Source organism: Bufo bufo, chromosome 1 (genome assembly GCF_905171765.1).
Source record: "Bufo bufo chromosome 1, aBufBuf1.1, whole genome shotgun sequence".
NCBI classification, from domain to species: Eukaryota; Metazoa; Chordata; class Amphibia; order Anura; family Bufonidae; genus Bufo; species Bufo bufo.
In genome coordinates, this window is record NC_053389.1 from 288,583,850 (window position 1) to 288,609,812 (window position 25,963).

General features: G+C 41.0%; 1 protein-coding gene across 1 annotated transcript in view; it reads left to right on the forward strand.

Moving 5' to 3' along the window:
- The first annotated feature begins 459 nt into the window (after positions 1-459).
- FAT2 (FAT atypical cadherin 2) overlaps positions 460-25,963 on the forward strand; it is an 86,729-nt gene continuing 61,225 nt past the window's right edge. The window contains exon 1 of the mRNA XM_040440299.1: positions 460-637. The gene's annotated coding sequence lies outside the window, so the exon portion shown is untranslated. The remainder of the gene's footprint in view (positions 638-25,963) is intronic.

Consider the following 25,963-nt stretch of genomic DNA (forward strand, 5'->3'; position numbering starts at 1 on the left):
TATAATAACATAAACACAATAGACATGACCTCTTTCTTGAGCCTTGACTCTCACGTATAGATGAGCTGTATACTGTGTATTGCCTTTAACCAGATATTGCCCAAAAGGACATCAGTACAGTCACACTGTATGTTAGCCTCATTTGCTGTGAAGGTTAATTGTGTCAGGCTGCAATGCTTACAGTACATGGTGCACATTACACGGATTTCTGTTTGCAATGTAATTTTCCTTAAGAAAGTTTTTTTCTTTCTTCTTTTGCATGGTTTATAACAATGCCTCACGCTTCCCCCCACTGTAATTGCTGCAGTGAATATAACTATCTGCATACAGATCTAGGATTTGGCTTTGTCACAATCCCTCACCTTGGGGGAGAGAAGAACTCCCTCCTCCTCCTCCTGCTCTACCCTAGCCTGTCTGACAGGAGCTGGGCTCACAGGACACACCTCTCCTGCCAGCAAGCCTTGTGCTTCTACCTGTTCGACTTCCACTGTAGGACACTCTTACTACTGTACCAGGCATAATTTAATTCAGTAGAGACATGGAGCAGAGGACTTTCCTACATCTTAGGGAAGTCAGACACACTCAGTCTATGACTGCTGAGGCCTAATTCACCCTCAAAAGAGCCAATCCCCTTAAGGTAAGTGACAAAATATATTTTTATTTGCAGAAAGTAACCTTGCTGATTGAAGGTGCTTGGGTAGGAAAGAGTTAGCTCTAGTGCATGTGGCAAAAGACACAAAAGCATTAAAACAGGAACGTAGGTCAAAAAGTAAAAAGAGTATAGCAAAACAAAGGGAAAACAAAAGAGAAGCTTATAACAATAGGACTGTGCCAGAAGGCACAAGTGAGAGAAGCCATGGAAGAAAAGGAGAAATAAATTGGTCATTATCAGTGCTGGTGGGAGTCCTACAGCAGTGGAGGATGTATATCCTTAAAATGCAGAAACATTCAAAGGGAACTTGAGTAAAGACTTTAATGATTCCATTACACAAATAACCCTGGCATTGTTAAGGATTGTGGATAGTCTTAGCTCCAGGCTTAAGCACCCTACAAAGATTTAGGAGCTCCTCATGGATGTTGGATGAAGTATGAGCTAGAAGCTTGAGGTCTTCTGGTTTGGCAGAGGAAATGTATATGTCGGACATCTATGTATAATTTTAAGAATAGTGTACTGACAGGTACACCAGAAGACCATCTGGGCACATGACATGACTAATGTTCACTTCCAATTTTCCATGCAAACTAAGTTTGTCTTTCTATGAACCTTGGTAAATATCAATTAGGAATATGGGAACTGACCAAACCTGCTAGTGGCATTCTGGATCTTTGTGTTGCAATTGTTGCTTCTGCTAAGGAACGTGTCTCGGAGCTGATGAACAAGGTAGGAATGTCTGAGAATGCCCTTGGTAATTTGGATAATGGTTATGAGATTTGGATGTGGCATGTGGAAAAAATGTTGTTGGGTAATACAGTATATTAGAATAAGGTTGATCTTAGATATAAGGTGGTTGCTTTGGCAGATCAAACATGCAGGAGGTGTAATTTGATTAGACTTTTTCATAGTTCCCCCCCCCCAAGTTTTACTAGAATGATGTACGGTCTCAGGAAGATAGCCAGTGGAGCCCACTCAATGATATCTGTACATTGGGTGATATAGTTTCCAGTAGTCAGGTTTTAACAAAATGTTTCTGGTGTATTAGTGAAGCAGAACTTTTGTAGGTCCTGTTTCTCCTTGTTTAGTATAAAGGTTGTGGGATTTATTTTACTTATTTTAAGCTCACATGGTCACCAAAGAAGAAGCAGATAGGGACTTTTGATAATCTGTGTTTTTCATTATACCATGATGGGAATTATAAGGTTTCTTGAGTGTTATATGTTATATGTACAAGCCACAGTGTGACATGGCTTTTTGTCCTTTCCCATAAGCGCACATGCACATAAGAGGCGTGTTGTATTATCCTCAATATGGTGCTCATAGACTGCAATGGGACACTACTGTACCCCTTCTATTTTATCAGAGGTTTACTCTAGAGGGTTTGCGGTGTGCTTCATCACATATCATATCATGCAGCTGCTCTTTCTTCTCAGGGGCACCACATGGGGTACATGGAGCCACCAAGGCACTCCATGAGCCACCAAAGTCCTGTACGTGAGTGTCAATTGCCTAATAAACAAATACAAAAGTAATTGCAAATATCTAAAAAGGAGAAATGCACATCTTTACTCGATGAAATACACAGTACTATAGTTGAAATGCACAGTACTACTTACACTATGACTCGAGGTCTTAGCACTTGATTTATGAGATATAAAACATATCATGAGACATCGGTAATTTCCGGTAATGTGTACGATGACGTTTGATGTTCTTTTACCTATTCCCATGCTGTGTTTTTGCACAGCACTACTTCTCTTGATTGATAGGTTAAGTATTGTTCTCTGCCTTTCTTACTCTACAAAAGTTAATGCACTCCAGGGTCAATTTTTGAATACAGACAATGTTTGCAACGCCCTATTTTAATGGGCATGTCAATCAACAAGTGTTCTATGTCTATAGCTTGCCATGCTTGCATGTCAGGGTTACCAGAGGTCTATAGTCTTTTTGACTATAGTGCTGTATTATTATACATGTAGCAAGTGATAGTAAAAGTGAATGGTGGGTTCCATTGGTACATTAGTAGCAGGGAATGATGTGAGTGTACAACACTGCAGAATATGTTTGTGCTTTATGTAAAATGTATTAAGATGTGTTTTTTGACTTGTATGTGTGTGTATATATATATATATATATATATATATATATATATATGTATATACAGTACAGACCAAAAGTTTGGACACACCTTCTCATTCAAAGAGTTTTCTTTATTTTCATGACTATGAAGGCATCAAAATAATGAATTAACACATGTGGAATTATATACATAACAAACAAGTGTGAAACAACTGAAAATATGTCATATTCTAGGTTCTTCAAAGTAGCCACCTTTTGCATTGATTACTGCTTTGCACACTCTTGGCATTCTCTTGATGAGCTTCAAGAGGTAGTCCCCTGAAATGGTCTTCCAACAGTCTTGAAGGAGTTCCCAGAGATGCTTAGCACTTGTTGGCCCTTTTGCCTTCACTCTGCGGTCCAGCTCACCCCAAACCATCTCGATTGGGTTCAGGTCCGGTGACTGTGGAGGCCAGGTCATCTGGCGCAGCACCCCATCACTCTCCTTCATGGTCAAATAGCCCTTACTTTCAAAGTTTTCCCAATTTTTGGGCTGACTGACTGACCTTCATTTCTTAAAGTAATGATGGCCACTAGTTTTTCTTTACTCAGCTGCTTTTTTCTTGCCATAATACAAATTCTAACAGTCTATTCAGTAGGACTATCAGCTGTGTATCCACCTGACTTCTCCTCAACGCAACTGATGGTCCCAACCCCATTTATAAGGCAAGAAATCCCACTTATTAAACCTGACAGGGCACACCTGTGAAGTGAAAACCATTTCAGGGGACTACCTCTTGAAGCTCATCAAGAGAATGCCAAGAGTGTGGCAAAGCAGTAATCAAAGCAAAAGGTGGCTACTTTGAAGAACCTAGAATATGACATATTTTCAGTTGTTTCACACTTGTTTGTTATATATATAATTCCACATGTGTTAATTCAAAGTTTTGATGCCTTCAGTGTGAATCTACAATTTTCATAGTCATGAAAATAAAGAAAACTCTTTGAATGAGAAGGTGTGTCCAAACTTTTGGTCTGTACTGTATATATATATATATATATCACCCCAAATAAGGCTACATTCACCTCACTGGTAACCTGATCCAGCAGGCTGTTCTGGCAGAGAAGTTCACCAGATACTGCCGCCGGATACACCGCCAGACCACAAAAAGCGTCCAGCCTGATCCCATTATAGTCTATGTGGTCCAGCGGTGAAGGCAGTATCCAGCAATGCCGAATCCCGTGAACTCTGGCAGGCTGTTCTCTGCCAGAGCAGCCTGCCAGATCAAGTTACTGGTGATGTGAACGTAGCCTGACACGAGCATGTCCTGGTCTATATTGTCATATTAGTACAATAAATATCTATTATGTGAGTGGGCACCACCAAATTTATACTGGAGCTCACACCAATGTGACCCAGGGTGATACATTGCCGAAAAAAAGACTATTGTTGTTGCCACATAAAAGATCTAATCACCCAACAAACAAGCGTTTTCTCGTTTGTCGGGTGATTTGCAGCATCAGCTAGTTATTCCCAATATATGGCCTAATCCTCAGTCCACCTCTGCCAAACACCTCTTATGCTGGCTTATCTCCCTGAGAACACATTGAAATCCAACATGCCTGACCCTTCTTTCCCCCGGCACCTGTCGTTGAGTGAGAGTTGGGATACCCCCATTCACATTAGATGGTTGGTCATTCCTGTACAAGGTGCAACATACAAACTTCAATAAGCTCTTACAAAGCGATTCTATTAAAATGTCATGCCTGACCCTTCTTTCCTCCGACACCTGTCATTGAGTGAGGGTTGGGATAGATGGTTGGACATTCCTGTCAAAATTGCCTGATATACTTCTAATGTGCATGGCCAACCTAAGTCTAATGTATCTACTGTACTTTAGAGTATTTAAAAGTTATCCAATGTAAAGAAAATCATTACAGTGTCAAGAACCAAGGGGTGAAAACAACTAATGAATAAAACATGTGATTGGAATCCCTGATGGGAAAGTAGTATTCACTTTATAATATCTGATTATTCAAATGTAGTAGAGCTAATTTTGCCATTTAGCATAGCTCATTGTGGTAACACTATATGCTATCAAAAGTTTTATATAGAACTAGGGGTGCAGCTAGGGATGGCTGGCATGACATGTGGCCCAAATGCTAGCTCCTAGAAGTTGTGAGACACTCTGCCTTAGCCAGGGTCTTTAGATACAGGGCTAAGGCAGCAACCTGAATCTCTGCCCCAGGCGAAGGACAGTCTAGCTACTGCATGATGTATAAATAGGGCAGCTCTAAAGTTCTGAGTTGCAAATTTTTACTCTGCTACATTTATGTGGTAAAGTTAATGCACCTGTACAAGGTGCACCATACAAACTTCAATAAGATCTTACTAAGTGATTCCATTAAAATGTCATTATTTTACCTACCATGGTAATTGCATCTACCCATCCCCCGCCATCACAAAAGGGTGTTGACAATAAGTAGTAGGGGGTGTGAATGTAGTCAATGGAAAACCAAAGTATACTTAAGGAGAGAGGGAAAGAAAAAAAAAAAACTTGAGCCGTAGAGGACGTGGGGGGAGGGCAGTGTATAGGACTCAATGCCAGGCCGCATGTGTTGGGATGGGACTGAACTCCTACCCCTGGCTTATGTCAATAAGACCCTACAGATAATCTCCTCATTATGAATTGTTTTGTGTCTCAGTTCACTGGTGAACCCTGCACTTATCTGATGGGGACTACTCGAGAAGATCTCACTGCTCGTGCAAGCCATTGCTTTCTAGTCAATAAATAAATATTACAAAGGGTATGGAAATACAGGCAGCATGGACGTCTTTGTTATTTCACGCCGGATGCTCAAGGCTCATGGTGTTGTACTCACTTGTGTATTCTTCCATTAGCCTAGCTAATAAGAGGTTTCATATTGCACTTCCCTTTATGATTGTGTTTTCCCAGGTAATCTAGATGTGTCTGGGTTGATGTAAGGAAGTATTTCACACTGGTAGATAGATACTTACACCTTTCAGCGCCAAAAAAGTGGTAGATAACTTGCCAAAGACTTTCAATTTCTGTTGGCAGATCCCATTGATTTAAGTGAAATTGGCCCATAAGTCACTTCTGTAGGGTCTGCCATGTTATCTCTTGACAACTACCATTGGGGGACACAAGGAGTGGTTGGGTTTTTACCTTTCTGAGATGGCATCATATGGAGTCTGGCAAAAGCTGAATAATAAGGCTAGGTTCACATCTCTATTGTGTACTCCGGTTGTCTGTTTCGGCATAGTTGGACACCGCCGGATCCCCTTTCACTCTAATGGGATCAGGTTTCTGACATAAATGCCAGCTTTCTTCTGGAGAAATACAACTGCATTTGGTCATTTTAGTGAATGATGATCCAGCGGTGTCTGGCTATGCTGGATACGGTGTAGTCCTGTAGGCAGTTCCTCTGCCGGAAAAGATTATTGGAGTACACAATGGAGATGTGAACGAAGCGTAACAGCATCCAAGTGTCCAGCAGAAGATAGCCAATTTGAAGTTTTCGATGATAAAGTGTCCAGCAGAAGATAGCCAATTTGAGGTTTTCGATGATATATCCTTAGTATTTTTCTGCCATCAATCTTTTATGATTTTATTTAAATATTATTAATGGTTTCTGGATCTTTAGAGAGGTGAATAACCTGCTGAAATGTAGACAACAAGGACTTTACTTGGAAATGGACTGACAATAATCACAATATCTATGGGGAAAACTATACATATTTTAAGATATATTTTAATTGAAAAAGCCCTTTACACTCAGGGTCAGGAATTACAATGTCATTTGCAACACTAAATTCTGCCCTTTTTCTGACATCTACACAGATGAGTTCCCCACAACAGCTCTGAGATGTCAGTGATTAACGACATCTTTAAAATGTTTTTTTTTTGGGACACGTTTGGTCGGCTGCTTTGGTTCCAACAAGCAGACCTTGCCCCTATACTGAAATGGTACATGTTTTTGTACCATAGCAACTAACTGACAACACATAACCCCTACTGTGCTTTTTCATAAAACAACCTCTCTGCAGGTAGCAACAAGGCATACATGATTAGCCCAAGAAAATTTATGACTTTAAATGGCTAAGAGAGCATCGCTCTTTAGAATACAAAAAATGCAGAATATTATTTGTTGTTTAATCCTATCAAGTTGTGAACAGTTTTTGTTACTGACAACCAATATGACTTACTCCCACAGGGGTTGTCTATCAGCTTTCCCAGTGGAAAATGAAACCACCACTGGGAGAACATACTATATGGGCAAATGTTTGCATGTGCACAGGGGCCTAGTTGGTAGAACCACCCACTGCCACCTATGTCACCCAAACCCACCAATTTCAGCAGGACCAAAAGACCATCTAATGTGTATTTTGACTCTCCATCAGTGACAGATGTTCTCTGCAGAGGTCTATGAAATTAAATGTATTATAACATAATGGCACTCCATTCTGGCTCCTAGAGGAGGGTCCTAAGTGGTTCTTGATTAGACAATCCCTTTAAGAATCTGGTCAAAGGCAAGGAGATGTCTCACCAATAACATCTGTCAATGGGGCATAGAGAAGCTATTCTGCCTTTCTATGAGAAAAGACATGGACCAATTACATTTCTCTGAGAATTACAATATGCTGTAAATCTCTTTTAAAGGCTCGCAAGAGCTTCTGTTTGTAGTGCTCATTATCATCCTCCTACATGGTCCAATTAGTGGCCCCATAGTCCCATCAGAAAAGTCAGGCAGTGTGTGGCCACCTTATGTCAGACACTCATGTATTATTGCAGTTAAACAAAAGTCCAGTTTACTAAATTGTGTGATTTTATTGCCCCAATCAGTGCCAGGCTTGGGTTTCTTAGGCCCACCAGATGAAATAATTCTAAGGACCCACCCTTCATCTGTACAGAACATGTGCACAATTACTTTTAATTACATCACAACCTTTGTTGCTATTATTTAAAATACAGGACTTAACTTCAGTAAGGAATAGTTTTTTTGTGAATCTTCCCATAAGTAATAGACCTTAGCAGCAAGTGATCCACCCCTAACTCCCCTCCACACTGGGTTGCCTTCAGCTGGGTCTTGGAAGCAAATAATTGTAGACGTACTGGAGATCCCCTAGTCCTCTGGTAAGCCAATCCAACTTCAGTCCCAATAACCTAACATCTAAGATTAATTTTGCCAAAGGTATCTAATAGCTACACCCAATTGGGGTAACTGTCTATGGTCATGCTGGGCTCAGACATAAAACAATTTTAATTTTAGAGTTATCAGATTAGTAGGAATCTCCCCAAATAAAAGTTTGTACATCATGTTTTTACTGTCATCTGAGTAATCTGTCCGCACCCGTTTAGCAATGCAACTTGTATATTTCCATATCAGGTCTTCATATGCCATTTCCATGTAAACAGATCATTAGCACAACTCTATGATCATTAAATGTAAAGTGCTTGATCTTAAGCAAACTGTGTCTGATTATATTATGACTTTTAGAAATTTCAAAGCTGATGTAAGGTTGATTCCTCTATAATTTATTCTCTCTAATGTGAGGTGACACATGAGTCATGATCCCTGCACCTTTAAAATTACAGCATAATTTGTGTTTGTACTCTGTGATCTATATCTTTTCGTTAGGCTTGTCATCGTATATGACCAAATGCTTGTTTTTTATTATAATCTTAGGCTACTTTCACACTGGCGTTTCTGGGTCCGCTTGTGAGATCCGTTTCAGGGCTCTGACAAGCTGCCCCAATGCATTCTGAATGGATAAGGATCCGTTCAGAATGCATCAGTTTGGCTCCGTTCCGCCTCCATTCTGCTCTGGAGGCGGACACCAAAACGCTGCTTGCAGCATTTTGGTGTCCACCTGGCGGTGCGGAGCCGAACTGATCCGTCCTGACTTACAATGTAAGTCAATGGGGACGGATCCGTTTTCACTGACACAATATGGTGCAATTGCAAACGGACTTAGACTTTTTTTGAATGAATAATGCAAACGGATCCGTTCTGAACAGATACAATCGTTTGCATTATCGGTGCGGATACGTCTGTGCAGATACAAGACGGATGCGCACCGAACGCAGGTGTGAACGTAGCCTAAGCAGTCATCAGATATACCAGTTTAATGGAACAAATCATTTACTACCAAGTCTTCCGTTTTACAACTATATGCAGATGTAAAGCTTAAAACTGTCAGTTTGGTTTATTTTTAATAATGTTTAGGGACAGGGATGTTAAACATTCTTGTAATGTACTTTATTACTGACAGATGTTTCTTTGTACTAGAAAACAGGGCGTAATAGAGTCTGAAAAGCTCTAATGGAGAATTGCTAAGGAGTCAGTCTTCAGCATTTTACTGAACGCTGAAGACCCCTGTTTGTAACATACAGAATTTTCCAGCCTGCCTCGTCACTACTCCAGTCCATCACTACGTATATGTGCCCCAACTATCACTGCCCATAACATTCCTATCTGACTTGTAGCACATAGGTGTCTTCAGGACTCAATAGCACTGAAGACTGAATGCAGGCTGTCCTTAGCGGACATCTTTGCTAAGAAGACCAAAATGACAGTTACACTTTAAATCCAAGTGTAACTGATGATAACTTCAATATTCCGATGCAGGAAGCTGAGATATGTTTCGTGGGATCCTTAAACTCTATAGCTGACGCTATGGTTGTGACATGGAGAGAAAACTCACCTCTGAAACTTACTTAGAGGGGATTGCATGGATTGTTGTATGGACACCTTAAGTTTGTCTCAAATCTCCTATTAGATGTTCCACTTCCTCTAAACTCAAAACATCATTTTGTACGACCTAAAGGGAATTTTCGTTCATGTGCTGGAGTTAAATCTAGTCCTCCTGGTCATAATTACACTACCCAAATTAGAAAAAAAATTATCAAAGGGTAGAAGATCAAAGGAAGAAGGGAACACCAAATCCTCTAGTAGGAGATAAGGTGAGGCTGGGCAAAGCTCATTTAACAAATTCAGGTCCGGCTGAGTCTGTTTAATGACCTTTGCTTGATCATGAAGAAAGATTGCAACGCAACAGTGAATAATTCAATCAATATCCTCACACAGAGCCGGCATACCAATGTTCAGGAACGTTGTAGTATGACATATTACTACTACTGACACCATATTCTGCTGAGAAAAAAAATGAAAAATACCTAATAGACTATTGGATTTGGAGCCCAGGACTTTCCAAAATAGTCCAAAAACTGTATCAACTTATTAATATGGTCTTCAGCCTTATCAATGTATATGCAATGTCTGTGATTGTAACTCTTCATCGCGTCCATTTCTTCCCTTCCCATATCCCTTCAGCTATTCCCAGTGTATTCATCTTATCTAATGATTGGGTCACATTTGCATATAACTTTTGTTGCAATCACTTGTTCAAGTTGAAGGTTCAGGTTAATTAAAGGGGTTGTCTTCTGAGACAATGGGGGCATATTGATAGGACATGCCCCCATTGTCTTATAGGTACGGGTCCCACCACTGGGGCCCGTACCTATATCGGGAACAGAGCCTCCCGAAGTGGTGGCTGGAGAACTCCAGTCTGGCCACCATCAACCGCTCTCTCATAGAAATGAATGGGAGGGCACCGCGCATGACAGGCCACTGCTCCTATTTACTTCTATGGGCCAGATGGAAATAGCCCAGACAGCACTCGGCTATTTTTAGTGGCAGCACTCGGCTATTTTTAGTGGCCCCACAGAAAATGAATGGAGGGCGGCTGTGCATGCGCAGTGCGCCCTCCACCACTTTCAGGGCTCCATTCTCAGTCCCACCGCTGGGACCCGCACCTATCAGACAATGGGGGCATATCCTAGCGATATGCCCCCATTGTCTGAGATGAGAATAACCCTTTAAGTTAAAAGTTTATTCTACCAAAATCCAAAAACCACCCATGAATAAGTTGTACTCTTCTCTCTAGTCCTTTAAAATGGGATCCAACCATTTCTTAAGCCTGTATTACACCTGCTGATCTTTCGGCATATGATCGCTAATGAGCATTCGTAGTAACGCTCCTTAGTGATCATCTATTCACACCAGATGTCAGGTAGCTATCCTATAAGTCAACATTCAACCTTTTAAACAGGCCTGGAGACATGACTTGGATAATAATTAAGACAACACGTTATCTTCAGAAAGCTGTTTCGGGGAAATTGCCCTTCATCTGTGCAGCGTACTGGCTTAACTGGGTGAGAGGCCTAGGTCAGGATTCCGGGGATATTATATCTCCTCAGGGAGAACGCCTAAAAGGCATGAGCCTTAGCTGTTAAACTGATCTGCAAAGGGGATGATACATGATGTGAACCTTGCCTTAACCCCACCTGATATTTAGTTTTACATACACATTGTAGATTTAAGAGAAGTGATAACGTCACCATCTTGCCTGGTACGTGCTGGCAGTGGACATACTAACATCAGGCTTACACCCGTCACGTATCCTCGTCATATAGCTTGTTTTTTGATTGCCAATACCTGTGGCGACAAGACTTTTGACTTACCTAATTTGTGTGCTTGGGAATCAACTCAGGTCTATGCTTGTTAATGTTACCCGCCAAACATATTATTCCATAAAGAAGGGACACAACATATTGTGCCAGTACAGAGACAGGTGCGTACACATAGCAGAGCGCCTATATAACAACAAAACAGTCGAAGCACTTAAAAGTAACATTTCTATAACAGCGATGGACATCAGAGACCAGCCATTGCTTTAAGAGAGATTATCAACATTTATAGGCAACTAAATTCTTCTTAATATCGCCACCATATACAGTACACTAGCTAAAAGCCGGCCAAACCTGATGATTTTAGCTGACAAATGTAACATGAGGTTTCCTGTGCCTGTCTGCCATCTAATGGCAGATGTAAAATCTGACGTCATGGTCCTTCATAACCTCAAGAGATAAACTACTGTCGACACTGAAATACACATGCATGTTTCTGGTGGAGAGAGGACAATTAGCTGTTCTGGCTATACCTTGAGCATGGCCAGCTTGACTTGAAGTGATGGGTAGTCAGAGACAGATTGGTTGCTAAGGAAACCTTGCCTGACAGCATTCCAGTTGTTAGGCAGGATATCCCTAATGCCCTAACAACCAGTTTCAAGTGATGAGTTTTCCAGAATAAGAAAAAAGAAACAGAACCACTCTTGTCCATGGGCTGTATCTGGTATTGCATCTCAGCTTCACTAGAATGGGGATGATTTGCAAACACAAGACAAACTTTTTTTTTTTTTATAATGATCAAAAAGTGTTAGATATCACTTATAACTTATCTATAGGAACATATCTGACCTGTAGCTGCTTGGGGTTTGTGCAAGGAAAGAACTTCTATTCCAGATTCCAGGTTGTCACATTTGATGTACAGATGTTGGTATCAGCCTCTCTACCATTGACAGTCTTCAAGAGTGCCTGAAGACTAATTGTATAAGTTCCAGTCCTTACCAAACATTTCCATCTCCTTTTCATGACAGCAGTTTAAGGGTACTTTCACACTTGCGGCAGAGGATTCCGGCAGGCAGTTCCATCGCCGGAACTGCCTGCCGGATCCGTCAAAACGTATGCAAACTGATGGCATTTGTCATACGGATCAGGATCCATATGACAAATGCATTGAAATGCCGGATCCGTCTCTCCGGTGTCATCCGGAAAAACGGATCCGGCATTTATTTTTTTCACTTTTTTTTTCGGTCTGAGCATGCACAGACCGCAATGCCGGATCCATTTTGCTGAAACACTCGGGGCCGGATACGGCATTAATGCATGTCATTTGGAAAAATGCCGAATCCGGCATTCCGGCAAGTGTTCCGGAATTTGAAAAGGCAAAAAGACTGAACTGAAGACATCCTGATGCATCCTGAACAGATTGCTCTCCATTCAGAATGCATTAGGATAAAACTGATCAGTTCTTTTCTGGTATAGAGCCCCTAGGACGGACCTCAACACCGGAAAACAAAAACGCTAGTGTGAAAGTACCCTTAGCCATCTTCAAAGTTAAGATCAAGTACAGGATAGTCAGTCAAAGACGTTATGACCCTTGGAGGAGATTTTTTTCAAGTAAACTAATGTTCTCCTGTTTCACAGAAGTCCTTGCAGAGAGAACCGTGTATGCTTTATATGCTAGGGTGTATAGGACCGTGCTTCAAGTATATGGGTGAGCAGTGGTGTAGCTAGAAGGGGCATGTGATCTGGGAATTTGGTGTCAGTGGTGTTTCCATAAGTCATTGTTCTTTTAGCAGGGCATTTAGGTTATTAAATTTGTAACCTTCTTTAATAACAGTAGGTTTATTAAAGGAGCTTTCCAGGACCAGGAGTGCTTTATAGATATTAGCATCCTCAATGGGGCTCACAATCTAAGTGCCCTATCAGTATCCAAAGGAAACCCACATACAAACTCCATGCAGATGTTGTCCTTGGTCGGATTCCAACCTAGGACCCCATCGCTGCAAAGCACCAGTGCCACTGAGACACTGTGCTGCCCATATCCTCAGGATAGGTAATCAATATCAGATCAGTCCAACTCCCGGGAACCCTGCAGATCAGCTGTTGGAACAGGCCACTGTCTCTAGTGCACGTTTCAGCCTCTTCCTAGACCAGTAATGTCACATTCATCAGTCATATTGCTGTGGCATGACTCAGTCCCATTCAAGTGAATGGGTCTGAACTGCAATACCAAGCACAGTTGCTATCCAATGGATGGCGCTGTGCTTAGTAAATCTCAAAGGAACCTCATGAAACAGGTGATCGGTGAGAGTGCAGAGGGTTGGACCCCCACCAAGCTGATAATGATGACCTAGCTTACGGATAGTCCATCGATAACATCTCAAAAAGCCCCTTTATCACGTAATATTGTAGGTATTTACAACATCTTTAGGCAAAGCCTATAGTGGTCATCTAGATATAATTTGTACCCTTCCCTTGGTTTAAATATCCTTGTACACCCTCACCTTAGCTGATGTCTTCTAACATAGATCAGGCAAGTGATTAAAATTTGATAGGTGACCATGACAGAAAGTGATTTAGAGAATTCTAAGTTTTAGGATATTAGATCGCTAGATAATCAAGTGGACTAAGAATAAAGGATATATGAGATTAAAGGGATTGCACAAAATTAAAAAGCATGGCTGCTTTCATCCATAAAAAGGCACTACACATGTGCACAGGATGTGTTTGGCACAGCAGCTCATCCTTATTCACTTTATCGGAACTGAGAAGCAATAGCAGATACAAACAATGGACATTGTGGCACTGTTTCTGGAAGAAAGCAGCCATGTTTTTGTAATTCTGAACAACCCGTTTTGGAATGTGTGAAGTCGCAGCTCATTAAAGCACATATGAGGCGGCCATCCATGAACAAATGACCTTATCAAAGTTCTTCCAATTTTGAGTATTTATCTAAACTGTCTGATGGCTCTGACCATCCTGAAGGACTGTCCGAGTCCATATTTTTACTAATGCACTGTTACTTTAGATTGAGAACAACTTAATCAGAATGGAAATAGCCTACGTGTCTTATATCCATTGAAGCTATACGCTCACCTTTACACCACACATCATGTAGTTAGAGGGTCATGATTAGTGAGCATCTAGAGGTAACTCATTCCAACACGTGCCATCACTGAACCTGCTCATTCTGTCAGGAACATCAAAGTAACCAGTTTTTCCGTAAATTCTCCTCCCCAGCCCCCCTGCTTCTCTTGTCCTATAATAAAGATTTGGCTGTGCCTCCTATTCCTCAGTGACCCCAGGCAGAATGACTGCAATAAAAAGGCTGTGTAACCAGAGAATTTGCTCCCAGCATGTCTATAAAAGCAAGAGGCGTGTGCTTACAGGTTTTACTGGGCTAGCTTTGGGAAGCTTGTGGTTTGGGCTGAGTGACACTTTCATAATGCTGGGTACAGGAGCAAGGAGACAGGGTCAAGCTGGCCTCATGTTCTAGAATACCTCGTCTTCTGTAGTGCGAACATGTAGTAATCCTTTATTCTTCTATAGAGCACTCACTGGGCGTTAAGTGTTGTAAATGAAGATGTCACACATCAAGCATGTCTGGGGAAAAACGGACAGAGAAAAATGTTGCCAAGTTAGGCATTTCTCACTGATCTAGGCCTTACTTGTAGCCTAAACGGAGACAATATTCATTAGAATGCAATTTTTTTACTTCAATAGGATAAAGAAAAAAAAACCCAGACATAAAGAGCTATAGACTTTAGACTTATCAAAGACCTATAGGGTATTATTGCAATTTAACCAAAAATGGGATAACAGGAAAATCTATTGATCCTACTCTATGTGATCAGGTCATAAGGTGACCACGTAACCAGTTCAATAATCAGGGGTGTAACAAGTGGAGGAGCTGGAGGGACATGTGCTTAGGGTGTTAGATGCCAGATGGGCACCAACAAATCACTTTATTGGTTGGTATTTACAGATAGATATATATCCTTTTTAAAAGTAGCAGTGTGGCATTTAGCTGATCAGCACATGTTCGCTTCTCTCACCATTGGCAATCAGTTGCTGAACACTAGGGAAAGATGAGTCTAAGTCCAAATTTCTCCTGCAGAAGCCACAGCAGGGGAAATGTAGTATTACGTGCCAGCCTTTCACATGAATGCTCAACCATGTAATGCATGCATGCATTAGGTTTGCCAAATTGGCTTTCCATTCTGACAGACAGATGGAGGTTCTCAGGGGCGTAGCTAAAGGCTCATGGGCCATGGTGCAAGAGTTTAGCTTGGGCCTCCCTTCCCTCAGAGCTTTGTGGCCAGGGAAGCACATATCCTTCATGCTGCCTGAGGCAAAGAATGAAACTGGACCCCCCCCCCCCGCCAAATTTTTGACCAAACCCCTTTTCTCCAGCCAGAGGTGTAACTTGACCAGCATGTACAGTACAGACCAAAAGTTTGGACACACCTTCTCATTCAAAGAGTTTTCTTTATTTTCATGACTATGAAGGCATCAAAACTATGAATTAACACATGTGGAATTATATACATAACAAACAAGTGTGAAACAACTGAAAATATGTCATATTCTAGGTTCTTCAAAGTAGCCACCTTTTGCTTTGATTACTGTTTTGCACACTCTTGGCATTCTCTTGATGAGCTTCAAGAGGTAGTCCCCTGAAATGGTCTTCCAACAGTCTTGAAGGAGTTCCCAGAGATGCTTAGCACTTGTTGGCCCTTTTGCCTTCACTCTGCGGTCCAGCTCACCCCAAACCATCTCGCTTGGGTTCAGGTCCGGTGACTGTGGAGGCCAGGTCATCTGGCGCAGCTCCCCATCACTCTCCTTCATGGTCAAATAGCCCTTACTTTCAAAGTTTTCCCAATTTTTCGGCTGACTGACTGAACTTCATTTCTTAAAGTAATGATGGCCACTAGTTTTTCTTTAATTAGCTGCTTTTTTCTTGCCATAATACAAATTCTAACAGTCTAATCAGTAGGACTATCAGCTGTGTATCCACCTGACTTCTCCTCAACGCCACTGATGGTCCCAACCCCATTTATAAGGCAAGAAATCCCACTTATTAAACCTGACAGGGCACACCTGTGAAGTGAAAACCATTTCAGGGGACTACCTCTTGAAGCTCATCAAGAGAATGCCAAGAGTGTGCAAAGCAGTAATCAAAGCAAAAGGTGGCTACTTTGAAGAACCTAGAATATGACATATTTTCAGTTGTTTCACATTTGTTTGTTATGTATATAATTCCACATGTGTTAATTCATAGTTTTGATGCCTTCAGTGTGAATCTACAATTTTCATAGTCATGAAAATAAAGAAAACTCTTTGAATGAGAAGGTGTGTCCAAACTTTTGGTCTGTACTGTACATTCTATAATACTGGTGTCTTCTTCTGCAGCACAAGGGTTTTTGGGCCCCTCAGGCTCCTGGCCCTGGTAGCGACTGCCACCTCTGCACCCCCTATAGCTACGCCCCTGGGGGTCCTACACCAGAGACCCACCTATATGAAGTACATATGACCTATTAGAGCAGGGCTTCATGTTTTGAGACAACGTCTTTAAAGATTGCCATCTCATATTTGCAGAAATTGTTCTATGTTCCAGCCACTAATCAATGGTGATACTTGGTCTCCGTGATGCTTTATCCATGTCACATCATGTCATTTTCCTGTGATCTCCAATAGCAGACCATGATCACATTTTCAGTCCTATTGATGTTACATCAGTAACTGCTATAAGAAGCAGCCACATGTTATGACATACAGTACATAGGACAAAGCACTACTGAGGTTGAGATAGCATCCAGGAGACTGATACTGGGGGTGGGAAGCAAAGTTTTACATTTAACAGCATCACTATTTCCCATAAGAAAATTTGAATTGAGTGGCACAAAGTTCAAAACTTGGTACATGTCCTACCATTACCTTGTCTTTGTCTTCCATTAATTTGTTCTTCTCAGGACAGTAAAAGTGCTGTATAAGCAATAATTTCTCTACTGGATGAAATTTTACCCCTGAGCAACTACTGCTATCATTCATCATCTGGTGATCAGCTTCATCAGTTGTCAACAGTGACTTCACCGATCCCTGAATGAGCTGGTACTGGCCTGCAATGAAAGCATGACTGTACATGTTCTTTTGAACTTGGACATCTCAGAAACCCTGCGCCCAGTGGACAACCCACTAAGAGATCTATAGGACAGCCCGGTCTTGACATTACTGTGTGATGTCAACAGATTTACCAGTCCTTTTTAAAAATCTAACACATAGACTCATATATTGACCATATGTGCTGAAATGGTCAGCGTGTAGGAAGTGGCACATTCTCTGGTTCTTAGCTATTAGTAACAACTGGCCTGGGTGTAAGTATGTATTTCTTAAACTACATGCTGGGAGTTGTAGTTTTGCAACAGCTGGAGGGACGCAGGTTGAGCATGCCTGCTCTAGACTGTTGCAAAACCTACATATGAAACTCAACATGGTTTCTTGAAAAATAAGTATATGGAATAATTCATCTATACTGTATATTGTAAATTGAGTTTCTATAAGGCCTTGGTTCCCCAGCCATGCTCAGCTATGCAAAGTAACAGTGGCAGGCATAGATATTAGGAGGCCCCTGTGCAAGAAAAGAACATAGGCATATTAGTGTTCAATGGCTACAGTAGTTTATCAAGAGCAAAGAGCTCATTATAGCCCTTTATACATCTAACAACAATTGACTCTCTATATAGTCAGTCCTTCATCTATTGGATTAGAATCCATAGATTGAGATAGTGATAGACAGATTAGATAGATGGATAGATAGATAGATAGATAGATAGATAGATAGATGATAGAAAATGTTGTTTGCCTTTGTAAATGCTTAGAAGGCTGTAAAAGATAAATGAACAATACAAATTCCGACTTGCACAACTTGTCAACAAGATAGATTTGCTAGCAATTCATGTGCAGATCTTACTGAAGAGTGTGCTTCATTGAAGGAACACACCTGGCAATCATAGGGAAAGAATACACGTCCAGTTCAGTCTGTAATGCTTGTTTAATAATGTGCAGTATGTTTAATAGGTTCACAGATGTGTGTACACTAATACATAACCAGATGACTAATCATTCAACATTGTCGCCGTGGTCTTCAAATTTCTTCACAGGAAACTCTGCATCCTTACTATTCAAAACATCTTCATGAAAGGCCTTAGGGTAGGCCAATACATGACTGGATTAGATGAGAGGACTTGTGTAGTGTTATGTTAATTGCAGTGGCCAGTGGTGAGGAGGTCTTGGTTGGCACTTATTAAGGATGGGGGCAGGGCTCATTGGAGGTATGGGAACTCACTGTCATGGAGGAAGGTTTGGTGGTTGCTCCTGCTTAGAGAAGTTCCAGGGGAATATGTTCAAAAGGAACCATTGGTGGTGTACCCTGCCATATTTGTCAACCCTGATATGTAATGATTAGGAGTTTTCAATCATATCTGACTTGCAGATGGATATAACTGTATGGGCATACAATTCTGTTTAACCTCTTAGATGCTGTGGTGAATAGTAAGACTTTCTCCCGCTCTAGCTACATACAGATAGATAGATAGATAGATAGATAGAACTGACCTTAACAGGAAGGGTTAGGAGTGGAGGCCCTAAGGTGGTAGAGAACCTGGGACATGTACTCATTGTGTCCTCCCTATGATCCAGCCCTGCAGACGGGCAAATCTGGCATTTAGAGTCCTTATGTTACCTTATGTACCCACTATTTTAAGCAAATTATATCACTCCAGTGTCCGAGACACACCAGAAGCAGCGATTATCTTTCGACTGTCTGAATTATGAGTAGGATGCCTCTTTTATAAACAAGACTTGCCTAATACTGATAAGTAGATTAAATTAGTTATTCGCCCTCAGACAACTTGAAGGGTTTTGTTTCTACACACTATTCACTTAATACAGGACTTTATCTATCCTACCTTCTTATCAACCATTATATTTCTATCAGATACAAACATTCAGCATCTCGTGAAATATGATACATCCAGAGATTAATCTGCAACAGAATAATGTCTTTATCTTTCTTCTTACCAGCCGTTGTGGATTGCATTCTGTAAACTAGAATAATAGTTTTTTGCAGAGCTTTATCTATGTCAGGAGAGGTTATCACATCTCTATGGCATGCATTGCATGTGAAGATAAATACTCCAGCATTTAACTCTGCATAAATGTCTGAAACTGTGATTTTGTATTATTAATGTGTATAAATATTCAGCAAATCCCTTCCGTAGCTTTGTATTCAGAATAGTTTCAAACACAGAAGAAGCAAGGCTAGGGAAATTCAGATCCTATACTACTAACCTTACCTGATGAAGAAACTAAAGACTCCCGTAAACATTAGTGTATTGTCAGATGAACCTGCCAACTGTGGCAGGTTAGGACGACAGTTTAATGTGTATGGGGAGCTCCCAAGGTTAGGGGTAATTGGATATTGTCTGGCAGCGGCTTTCACCCCTCTCCCCATTAAATACACATACAAGTTCGGCTGAGCTGAACATGCATGTGTATGAGAGAGTTGTGAGGGAGTCGGGAGAGATAGCTTTTGGCAAAACGATCCTTTAGCCAATTATCTTTAGGTAGTCTCCAAAATTGCCATTTGCCATCATCTTTTCAGTAAAGGTATCAACAACTTAGGAAAAGGTTAGAGACCCACCTGTGGCGTCTCTGGTAGGTCCAGCTTCAGACAGTATAACGGAGCTCAGTCACAATAGGGTTCAGAAGGCCTAGTAGCTACGAAGCCCATGAAAACATGAAAGACGATCACATACAGCTGGGGAGGGGTTCATGATGCAGGCCGTTACTGAAAGCAGTTGACAGACTCAGCGGTAATTTTCCTGTATTCACTAGCACATAGATTTGGAGTACGATATAGTAAACGTCAAGAAAAATGTGGTATTACATAGCACTCAGTCCTACAAAGTGGGTATTGCTGTTTGCTGAAGCGCTCTACTTTGACTGCAAAAGACCCTCTCTATGATGTCCTAATAAGACATACAGTATGGACAAAGGTCATTGTCCTTGTAAAGGTGCCACCGATTACCTCCATGAAAGAGTGAAATGCTCGTTCATTGGGTAATACCATTGTTCTTGTGGACACCTAAATCATCATTTGTCTGCAGTAGATTGTGCCATCTAAACAGCCTTAGCCATCAGCAAAAAATGATTGTGTATGAGGACTAGCGATGGCATTAGCTATCGCTCCTCCCCAAACTGACGAGCAGAAAATTGCTGGGAAGGAACGCTTCCTTCCCGACAATTGTCTGCTCAATTGAGCAGTGTCAAGGGGCCTTAAGGACATAAAGCAAAGGCAAAGAATTTGAAATGTAACAGGGGTGATCTCAAAACCCGTGCTGAACTTTAACATATATTTGGGTACTTAAATTCTACCCTTAGATTTAAACCTTATGGGGGTCCAATGGGCAGCCCCCGCTATTTACATAGCAGGTATCTATCATCTATCTGTTATGTCCGTGAGGAGTAGTTTGTGGACTCAAGTGGTCTATGCATTCTTCTTTCCCAATCATACGTGATATACATCAGTCTGCTTTGCAAAGGTCACAGAGTCAAAAATGAGGCAAGGCAAGGGATGGTTGATACATGTCTCAGCCCGCAGAATGCCTATTCACGCCAGTCATTTCATGAAACAGAACAGGGCTCATTAGTGTGACATGGCAGCCTTCATTATAGACTTGAAACTTGTCAAAACTGTAGTGTACAGGTAGTAAAATATTTTATTCCATTCAACTGCTTGTTTCCTAATGGCAAAATTGGCACCAGCCTAAAGGCATCTTATTATAGTAGCTGTAGCCTTTACCTGTAAGATGGAAAGATTTAACACAGTTTCTGTGAAAACATATGCATTTTTGACCTACAGTACAGACCAAAAGTTTGGACACACCTTCTCATTCAAAGAGTTTTCTTTATTTTCATGACTATGAAGGCATCAAAACTATGAATTAACACATGTGGAATTATATACATAACAAACAAGTGTGAAACAACTGAAAATATGTCATATTCTAGGTTCTTCAAAGTAGCCACCTTTTGCTTTGATTACTGCTTTGCATGGTCTTCCAACAGTCTTGAAGGAGTTCCCAGAGATGCTTAGCACTTGTTGGCCCTTTTGCCTTCACTCTGCGGTCCAGCTCACCCCAAACCATCTCGATTGGGTTCAGGTCCGGTGACTGTGGAGGCCAGGTCATCTGGCGCAGCACCCCATCACTCTCCTTCATGGTCAAATAGCCCTTACTTTCAAAGTTTTCCAAATTTTTCGGCTGACTGACTGACCTTCATTTCTTAAAGTAATGATGGCCACTAGTTTTTCTTTACTTAGCTGCTTTTTTCTTGCCATAATACAAATTCTAACCGTCTATTCAGTAGGACTATCAGCTGTGTATCCACCTGACTTCTCCTCAATGCAACTGATGGTCCCAACCCCATTTATAAGGCAAGAAATTCCACTTATTAAACCTGACAGGGCACACCTGTGAAGTGAAAACCATTTCAGGGGACTACCTCTTGAAGCTCATTAAGAGAATGCCAAGAGTGTGCAAAGCAGTAATCAAAGCAAAAGGTGGCTACTTTGAAGAACCTAGAATATGACATATTTTCAGTTGCTTCACACTTGTTTGTTATGTATATAATTCCACATGTGTTAATTCATAGTTTTGATGCCTTCAGTGTGAATCTACAATTTTCATAGTCATGAAAATAAAGAAAACTCTTTGAATGAGAAGGTGTGTCCAAACTTTTGGTCTGTACTGTATGTCAATTTGAAACTTTTTTATTGTGTCATTCAATATAACACATAACAGTATATATATATAATGAAAAAACGGACAGCACTCCAAGTAAAAGCTGGTGGTGTTTATTCACCCATGTGGAAGGCAACGTTTCAGCTCATACAAGAGCCTTTGTCAAGCAATGAACACAATACAAAAGGGGGTATATATAGGCCAACCCCTATGACATCACAGTGTAATCAATTAACAGCCCAATACAATAAAGTGCAAATAGTGCATAAGTAATACATAAAAATGTAAATATAGCAGTATAAAATGCAAAGATGAATCGATAGGATATATCAAATATATTATATAGTAAATGCATAATCGCAAAAAAAGTGTGTTTTTTTGCGATTATGCATTTACTATATAATATATTTGATATATCCTATCGATTCATCTTTGCATTTTATACTGCTATATTTACATTTTTATGTATTACTTATGCACTATTTGCACTTTATTGTATTGGGCTGTTAATTGATTACACTGTGATGTCATAGGGGTTGGCCTATATATACCCCCTTTTGTATTGTGTTCATTGCTTGACAAAGGCTCTTGTATAAGCTGAAACGTTGCCTTCCACATGGGTGAATAAACACCACCAGCTTTTACTTGGAGTGCTGTCCGTTTTTTCATCTTCTATTGACGGGGTAAGCTGCTACATCCCTGGACATAGCACCCTCCTTGTGTGATTCTTCCGGTGCCGCTATTATTTTCCTTTTTTATATATATATTTATATATATATTTATTTATTTTTAGAGGATTGGTGCCCTCATTATGTTACCCCATGGGCTGACAATAGAGCAGAGCTCTGTATTACATCATGTGTCTATAGTACTGGAAAAGTAAAATTATACTGCATTTGCTACAAGTTAACATGTTTTTCAAGCAGCCGGGGCACATGAGGTATTCAGTTTCAAGAAGCCTGTGAAATCTGCACAGAACTGGTATGACACAATGTTACCTGCTGAAAACAATGTGTTCTGTACATGTCCTAAATATCAACGATTTCTCAACACAGTTAACATAAGTGATTATTCCTTGTACTGGCCAACCTTATTAGATTTTATAGATATTTAAACTCAGCATATATTTTGTTGGCTGAAGTTTGCAAAACTAATGGTAACCATCTGCCTCCTGAACTTTACCATCTAGGCACATACACCTCGAAGAGTTGGCAGCCAAATGCTCATTAAGCCAACAGCTCTGTCTCCCGACTCCCCCATACACATACCTGCTTAGTTCGTCTAATGGGGAGAGAGAAGAAAGTGTCAGCCTGACACCTTTGGTGGTGGCCTATATCCTGAGAGAACAAAAGGAACAGGCATTGAAATTAAAAGCACCCGATTCTTCTATCCCCTGATATAATGTGTGATGCCATGTGTGGACATTATTGTCAATCGGCCAACAATATATCTATTTTGTATAAAGGCCTTAACTGGGATCTTAGTTTTCTAGACCTCCCTATTTTTCTTCACCAGCGTAAAACAGTGTGAGTGACAGGAAAAGTAATTGGGGATCATTATATTTCTCCAAGATTACTTCCTGGAGCCTAGTATACATATGATAGGATATATCTCTTCCAGGGGAAGATGGATGAGATATAAGGAATCCAGGAAAGCTGAGTATACCTAGCGATGAGTAGTTTGCTAGGGTCTGTTGTAAGTCCTGTTTTCAAGTCTGGATTTTTATGGAATGTTGGCAGGTTGGTAGTGGGGCTTCTCATTCCCTTCCTGGCCAGTACAAGTTTTCTTTGCAAACAGTCCAGATTATTAGTGGGCAATTTGGGTGCAAGCTGTGCACTAGAGAGAGGGCCACCTGAGGAGACAGAACCTATCTGGAGAGACTGGTACTGTTATTACTATCCTCAAAGTGGACATTTACTCCTACTGTGAAGTAACACACATTAATGTAATTTTGTCCTAGTGGTGGGTAATAAGCTACTTGTATAGTCAGGGAAATGTATATGTTTAGTTAAGCTAGTTTAACACTAGTGCTAAAGTAATCCAGCCGGTTACTTCCTCATGCCCTCTGCACGTCCTGCCGATTTCCGGAATTTGTGCTGGGAAGCGGCTTTGATCCCCACTGTTCCAATTATAGTCAATGGGCTCTGGAGGTGCTACACTAGATCCAGAGAACTCCGGTAGGCTGTTGCTTTGCTGGATTGCTTTAGCGCAAGTGTGAAAGTAGCCTTAGCACTCAGTTAAGCAGCAGTTTATCTGCGTTTTGGGCCCAAATGTACAGCCTATACATTTATCTTGCGCAACAAAAATAAAGAACCAACAAAATCCTGTTTGAAAGGGGCTCCTGGGTCACTGTCACTAACTGCATTGGATATATTTTACCTACCGGTACAGAACTAATTCCCACACCTGTATAAGTCAAGATCATTTTGGATTACGCAAATTGTAGCAACAGATACCAACCAAGAAATGTATTTAGATCAGGTTGGATGCAGTGCAGCACCCTTATATACACTAAGGGGTGACTCTTGAGTTAACCATAATGAAGGCTCCATACTACTAGGGGTTAGTGTCCCTTTAAGCTGCTATTCTATATTCTAGTAGTTAATGGACAAGATTCTAATCAAATCAAACATATAACTGCTAAAAGTTTACTCAACTGAACTGAACTTTCAGGTTGTGTGCATTGAATTCTAGTTACATGCCTAGATTTATGTGTAATGATTCTGATAAAATAGGCTGTCAAATTCATTTCTGTTAGAGGAGCATAAAAAGGTTACAATGTGTTCCCAACTAGTTTAGGGAAATTGGTCACTGATGTTTTTTTAATAATTGAAACCAGATTCTGAAACATATTTTGTGTAATCTATTTTTATTTTCTGATCATAGATGTTTTATGCTATTTTATATACATGATTATGGGAGCAGCCTCCTTGCCTGAACTTCTGTCCAAGGGAGTCTGTCACCTCATTTCCCCCTATTAAGCTTCTAGCAGTGTTCTTCTGTACACCAAAACAGCAATCTAAACATACCTCTACTAGCATTTGTGTGAGTTGCTTGCAGCATAAAATGTTCTATATGTGCTATGCAAATTAGGCCCAAAGTGTCACGAGGGAGGGGCATTATCCATGGTGCATGAAGTCAAGCCACCCTGTCCTAAATGTACATAGCTCCTCCCCTATTTTCTCTAACGCCCTTAACCTCTCTCTGCGATGTAATTCATCCCCCTTGGTGAAATGCTGTCCAGTGCCATCTCATTACAATCAGTGGGGGCTTTGGCTTCACAATTTGTAATGCGTGTGCACCATGGGTCTGTCAAGCAGCACCTCAGACCTTTTGGAAGAAGAGGAGTAAAGGCCCCAGTGCCTTCTTGTCAGTGAAATAGACCATTGCATTTACATGCAGCAATCTCCTCCACTGTATGGAGAGGAAAGATCACTAATGCCATCGCTCGTCCCCATATACTGTAGAATCATTGCTTGCCAGCAGCAGAGTCTGTTTCAAAGGCACGGATATACTGCCGGCAAACGATGATGTAGGTGACCACATGGAAGATCCAATTACCCAATGAACAATCGGGTAATCAGCGGCACCTTTACACCGCTTCCTAGGAACGCTTGTTGGCAATTATCTGGCTGATGCTCAGCCAGTGTAAAGGGGTTTTAATTGTGGCATCAGCTTCACAGCTCCTGTGGAGGCCTGTGGAGCGCTGCTTGACTGTGCATGTGCATTATAAGTTGTGAAGCCGATGCCCACATCCACAGCTGTGTTTGTAATGTGCAGGAGCCTTACAGCATTTCATCAATGGAAATGAATGACGTCACAGGGAGAGAGGACGGGCACTAGTGAGGAGAGGGGAGGATATATGAATGTTTAGGACTGGAGGGCTTGGGCTCATGCATGATGGATAACGCCGCCGCCTGGGCACTTGCATAAAATTATGTTATATGCTGCAAGCTACT